General features: G+C 42.5%; 1 non-coding gene across 1 annotated transcript; it reads right to left on the bottom strand.

The window, feature by feature from the left end:
• Positions 1-1,730: 1,730 nt before the first annotated feature.
• Positions 1,731-1,802, bottom strand: TRNAV-UAC. The gene has a single exon. It is a non-coding gene; the product is annotated as a tRNA-Val (tRNA).
• Positions 1,803-6,803: the final 5,001 nt, after the last annotated feature.

The following is a 6,803-nucleotide window of genomic DNA, read 5'->3' as shown; positions in this document are numbered from 1 at the left end:
CAGAGCCATACCCCAGGAAAGTCCAAAAACACGGGCAACGGTATTTGATGCATTAATTTGCACACAGACCAGACAGCAGCAGTATACAGCATAATTCCCAATGTCTTAGGGTAAGCATGAGTGCAATCCATAGCTTTCCTTGCAGTAAGCGCCACTGAATTCAGCGGTGCTGACTTCTGATTGGCTACATTCAATTTGTAAAATGCGCTGAGCCCTAATCGGAAGTCTTCAGCCATCCGAGATGCAACATTAAGCTTTCAATTAGAAATGTAAATGATTCCATTAAGAAGCATTACCCTCTCAATTGCCAGCGTGCAGTAGGAATCCCATCAAAAGGAAAGGAAAGATGCTTCTCATCTCTGCTTCATTATGTTCCTCTTTATCCAACTTCCTCTATGCTTATCTGTTACAAACACTTGAAAGCCTCATTATCACTTCATCTGCTTGCTAGAGTAAGGAAGGTCTGTCCATCACACTAGTGCCCTGGACAGATGGCTTTATTGCTCCTGCTCTTAAAACAAACTCACAAAAACACTCAGGAGCTGTGATTCTCTGAGTTTCCAATACACCACTTCCTCTCAGACTGTGGTTGAAATTGATGCTGTTTTGAAAGGCTTAATCTGACATTTTCATTCAAAATGGCGTCCAGTTGTATCCATACACAGTCAAAAACTTGTTTCGTGATCTCAGGTACCATCATGCAAAAATTCATTGTGATACTTTGAGGAGGTGTCCAAATGAACAGAATAACAGAAAAGCAAGCAACTTTTCCAAATGTGTAGCAATTATGTTTGTGTAGACAAGTGGGGATTGCCCAGCGCTGACTAGAAATTCAAAGAAACACCAAAGTATTGTGATTTTTAAATGGATAGTGCAATTTGTGTTTTTAAAGGGCTGCATTCCCCCCCCTCTTCTCTGGCACACTTGGGAGGAAGACTTGTTCAAAATACATTATATTTTATTCAGGGGTGGGGAGAGCTTTACATATTAGACAAAATTACATATGAAAATATGTGTATCAGGAGAAATTTGTGCTCTAACATACTGGTGAATTTTCTGGAAGACTTCTTTTTTTTTTTTTAAGTATAATAATGTGGAGCCCTGAACTTGAAACTGGAAAAATCAGAAACTTGTGAGAAACAGATCTTCCCATTCCTACTTGGAGCTGCTCTGTAATAAGAACAATCAGATCCATTATGAGACGAAGCATTCTGTTAAATTTAAATAACACTACATTTTATTAAAGGACATAATAGCGGTTACTGATTGAGTGATTGAGTGGCTGGAGCTGCCCAGAGTGACTGGGGAAACCCAGCCAGATGGGCAGGGTATAAATTTATTATTATTATTATTATTATTATTATTATTATTATTATTATTATTATTATTATTATTATTATTATTTTATTATTATTATTATTATTTTATTTTGCATTTCTCAGTTGCAGCCTCTCCAGGAGCCAGTGCAGGCTTGTGTGATGTAGGGTAAAGGAGCACAGGAATTGCAGAAAAGGTTTCAGCGATCAATGTGTTAACAGTGGTTTCTCAGAGTGCAAATTTTAATTTTCAAGAACGTTGGTGTTATCAATACAGTACTCAATTGTGCCTCTATTTGCATAGTGGGAAAGATGAGAAGGTTGCCTATACTGAATCAGGCCACTGGTCCACCTAGCTCAGTATTGTCTACACTGACTGGCAGCAACTGTCCAGGGATCTTTCCTAGCTGTACTTGGAGATGGCAGGAATTGAACCTGAGACCTTTTGCATGTAAAGCAGATACTCTACCACTGAGCTACACCCACATCTTCCAGGGGGCTTGCGCCTCGCTACTGAGTGACCAAAAGCATCTGATTGGCTGCTGTCAGAGATGGAATCCTGATGGACCCTTGGTCTGAGCAATGAAGGCAACGCTTATGCTCCTATCTCCTGGTTTGGTGGGATGAGGGTGGCGCTGTGGTCTAAACCACTGAGCCTCTTGGGCTTGCTGATTGAAAGGTCAGTGGTTCAAATCCCCGCGGCGGGGTCAGCTCCCCTTGCTCTGTCCCAGCTCCTGCCAACCTAGCAGTTCAAAAGCACACCAGTGCAAGCAGATCAATAGGTACCACTGCGACAGGAAGGTAAACGGTGTTTCCGTGCTCTCTGGTTTCTGCCATGGTGTTCCTTTGTGCCAGAAGCGGTTTAGTCCTGCTGGCCACATGACCCGGAAAGCTGTCTGTGGACAAACACCGGCTCCCTCGGCCTGAAAGCAAGATGAGCACCACAACTCCATAGTCACCTTTGACTGGACGTAACTGTCCATGTGTCCTTTACCTTTTTTTTTAACCTTTCTCCTGGTGATATCTGGAGCCTTTCTTGGAAGAACACGTAGGGAGAGAGAAAGGAGGGTGGGGAATGCAAATGGAAGCCATTTGGTTCATGGTAACCCTCCTTCATTACAGAGTTGCTGATAGGAGTTGTCATTTCAACAGCTGTAAAGCCCACAGCTCAGGGCTCTGCCACCTGGAAAGGTTGGGTCCAGTGACTTGTACAGAGGAGGCGAAGGGAGAGTTGCAGGCAGCTGTCCCGTACAACAATTAGCATTTTGTCAAGACTAAACAGCGCAGTCAGGCAGACTAATGGTACATTGTGATGAGCTGGAAGAGAAGACTGTGTGACATACACTCCTTGCCCAAACGTGCCCCACTGTCCCACCCAGATTGATATAACCAAGGTGTTTTTTAAAAAAATAAAATAAAAAAGCACACTTTGAATGCCGCATGAGCTAAAGCACATTTAAAGCCTTAAGCACAAACAGTGATCAACACTGTATTTCTCTCTGGGTGTGTATACACCATACATTTAAAGCATATGAAAAGAACCCCACGAACTGCAGTTTGTTAAGGGTGCTGGGAATTGCAGCTATGTGGCGTTTATACGACAGCTCCTAGGTTTCTTTGGAGAACAACATGTGCTTTAAATGTAAGGGGTTATACAGTGGTACCTTGGTTCTCAAACTTAATCTGTTCCGGGAGCCCGTTTGACTCCCAAATCGGTTCAAAAACCAAGGCACGGCTTCCGATTGGCTGAAGGAGCTTCCTGGACTCAAGCGGAAGCATGTCGGATGTTCGGCTTCTGAAAAACATTCGCAAACCGGAACACTCACTTCTAGGTTTACAGTGGTCAGGAGCTGATTTGTTTGGAAACTAAGCTGTTTGGAGACCAAGGTACCACTGTATTCAGCTAGTGTTTCCTCAAAGTTTGTGCATTGAAGTTGATGTTGTTGTTCAGTCATTCAGTCGTGTCCAACTCTTCATGACCCCATGGACCAGAGCACGCCAGGCACCCCTATCCTCCACTGCCTCCCGCAGTTTGACCAAACTCATGCCAGTCGCTTCCACTGTCCAACCATCTCATCCTCTGTCGTCCCCTTCTCCTTGTGCCCTCCATCTTTCCCAACATCAGGGCTTTTTTCTAGGGAGTCTTCTCTTCTCATGAGGTGGCCAAAGTACTGGAGCCTCAACTTCAGGACCTGTCCTTCCAGTGAGCACTCAGGGCTGATTTCTTTAAGGATGGATAGGTTTGATCTTCTTGCAGTCCATGGGACTCTCAAGAGTTTCCTCCAGCACCATAATTCAAAAGCACCAATTCTTCGGCGATCAGCCTTCTTTATGGTCCAGCTCTCACTTCCATACATTACTACTGGGAAAACCATAGCTTTAACTATACGGACCTTTGTCGGCAAGGTGATGTCTCTGCTTTTTAAGATGCTGTCTAGGTTTGTCATTGCTTTCCTCCCAAGAAGCAGGTGTCTTTTAATTTCGTGACTGCTGTCACGATCTGCAGTGATCATGGGGCCCAAGAAAGTAAAATCTCTCACTGCCTCCATTTCTTCCCCTTCTATTTGCCATGCAAATGTACATGCAGGTAATCTGTGGAATCCTGGTGAATAGACTTCAGCCTTGTTGAATCTACTTGAGGTTATTATTATTATTATTATTATTATTATTATTATTATTATTATTACTAAAACCACAAGATCTAACAACCAGCGTCAAATGCATTAAAGACACATGGTAAGAATTGGGCGCCTCCCAGCACATGTTCAGACTTTGTAGTACCAGGGCCAAACAGGGATGTCAGAGAATTTTGACAAAAGTGGAAATGGGAGCTCAAATTACCAATGTCTGCTTATTCATCCCATGTCCAGAACAGAAATCGATCCAGCTAATACAATCAATATTCACTGTTGTTGTAATTTGGAGTAATTGATTACACATGTACACACTTTCCTTCGCATTGAAACAAATGGAGTCAAATATTGTAATGACAAATAATCTTTTGGGTCCTTTCCAAGTCTATAATTCTGTGAATTAGGGGGGGGGGGGAGAAGATTAAACCCCAGCCACTGACTCCAGAACATTTATTTATTTGGTTGATCGTCTTTTTAACCAGTGAATCTCTTTTGATTGATCAGTTATTTTTCAGTAAATCTGCATGTGGTCGAAACTTTGATATACATAGTATCAAAGGAAGTGTGTGATAACTTGAAAACTAATTTTAAAAGGCTCCCACTCCTTGTTGGAAGGAAAGATTGTGTTTCAGAATCAAAATAGCCTGCAGCCTTGCTACATGAGCTGCTGTTTTTGGCTCCTGTTCTGATCTGGGGTATTGTAACAGTTCTTAGCTGCTTGAAGTCCCTGGTTCAAATCTTGACTTTCTGCCATGAACTCACTAGGTGCCTTCAGGAAAGTCACTACTGAGCCTCAGTCCCATCCCCTCATCTTACAGTATTTGGCTAATTATACTTATCTACCTTACAGGGCTATTGTAGAGATATCCGAGATAGTGCTCAGAAAATGCTGGTTTTTTTTAAAATAAAAAAATAAATACAAAGCCAAAATGACTTGAATTCTATGGCCTGCAAAATAAACATTGACCCCATTAAGTGACTCTCCAAGAATTAATCAACTGGAGCTTTGGTTGATTAATCTATTGATTTAAACCAGCTAGAGCTTGCAGCCTTAGTGTACATGGATGAAGTGCTATGGACACACCTGGTGAGGGGCTTATTTCCAGCACATTTCTTGACATAAACAGATTGATACAACACATGGGGCTCCCCACAAAAAGACTTGTTTATTCAGTATTCATCCCGATTAGCTTGCAAGAAGCTTATGCAGTGGTTAGACTACGTCTGGTCTTTATTGAGCATGTGTTCTGAATTGTATACAGGGTGGTGCATTTATCCAGCATTGGTTCTGATATGCTTGCAGGGTGCGTACATGCCTTCTCATTAGTAATTCCTTCATTTTTCACATTTTCCAATGCATTTCCTCGTCATTTTGCAAACAGCAAGCAGCTTGATTCTTTTTTTATTACAGACAAAACATTAAAACAAACAAACTGATATAAAACAAGCAAAACGTTCTTAAGATCATGTCAAGAGGAAGAAAAAGAATACATGCATTCTTTCCAGTCTGATACTTTTTAAAAGTGGATTTGTTGTACTGGAGTGTACTGGAGTGGCAGAGCCCTTTAATCCACTCCAACTGCACAAACCTAAAGTTCTGGCATGTGCTCGAATCCTTCTGCCAAATAGTGACATTTTGAAGGCACCCTGTGTCTGATCTTTATTAACCACTAGTGGTTTAGAAACCAAAAAAATACTGTGATTTTTAAATGGATAGTGTAATTTGTGTGTTTGTACCCATCACTCAGAAAAAGGGTGAAGTCACGCCACAGTAATGTTTTGGTCTTGAATCAAAATGGTGGCCAACGTCCAACTGTCTACAGAGATCTCTGCCTCCACCTCAGAAACCCTCATGCCAAGTTTGGCAGCAATATCTTGAGAGATGGCCAAACCTATGCCATAAAATGAGCGCCAAGGTGATGTTTTGGTCTGCCATCTTCATTCAGAATGGTGGTCAGTACCCAAATGTCAACATAGATTGCCACCCCCATCTTGGGGATCCTCATGCCAAGTTTGGCAAAGATATATTGAGAGGTGTCTGAACTTAAAGAGAACAGACAAACCACTTTCCAAAATATCTAGTGGATTAATTTGTGTATGGAGTAGTTATACGACAATGAGCCTTCATTCTGATTTGCTTGTACAGTGGCTATATACCCTTCCATTAATCAGTAGTTCATGCCACACTTTTCAGTGTATTTCCCTCTTGCATTCCTAACCACAAAAATTCCAGTTTTAAAACAGAAAGTGGATTTATTGTGCCAGGGTGACAGAGCACTTTAATCCACTTCAGTTGTGCAAACCTAAATTTCCGGTATGTGGTTGAATTTCTCTCACAAAACAGTGGCAGTCTGGAGGCACCGACCATCTTGGCACAAAACAACAGACAGTCTTAGCGAAAATCATCCTGCACAAGTCCTCGCAGGAGACATAATGAGATCAGCCAAAGTCCTCCGCAGGACCCCCCCCCCCATAAAACTCCAATGAGCCATTGTTTCCTTGGGCTTTTTCTTCCCCTGATTGGAGGGAACGTTGAGCCTTCCTTGAGTACAGCTTCACCACATGAGAACACTCCAGAGGACTTAAAAAGAGGGGGTTTCCTTGCAAGTCCTGCCAAGGTGGCCACCTCAAATGAGCTGAGGGTGCCAATATTGCAAGAAACAGTGCCAAAGCATGTTGTGGTATGGCTTTTGAGATGTGCTTGAATGGGGACCGAGAGGACCTGATCGCACATTTAGTCACCGTCAAGAAGGGGCAGGGCAGATCGGGGGTGAGGGTGTTGAAGATTCATTCCCCATGTCCTGCAGTCATGGGATTGTTGTCTATCACATGACGGTATGTGTTTTCATTCCAC

This window comes from Lacerta agilis, chromosome 13 (genome assembly GCF_009819535.1).
Source record: "Lacerta agilis isolate rLacAgi1 chromosome 13, rLacAgi1.pri, whole genome shotgun sequence".
In the NCBI taxonomy this organism is placed as follows: Eukaryota; Metazoa; Chordata; class Lepidosauria; order Squamata; family Lacertidae; genus Lacerta; species Lacerta agilis.
The sequence above is the reverse complement of the archived record's forward strand: the minus strand, read 5'-3'. Positions and strand labels throughout refer to the sequence as shown.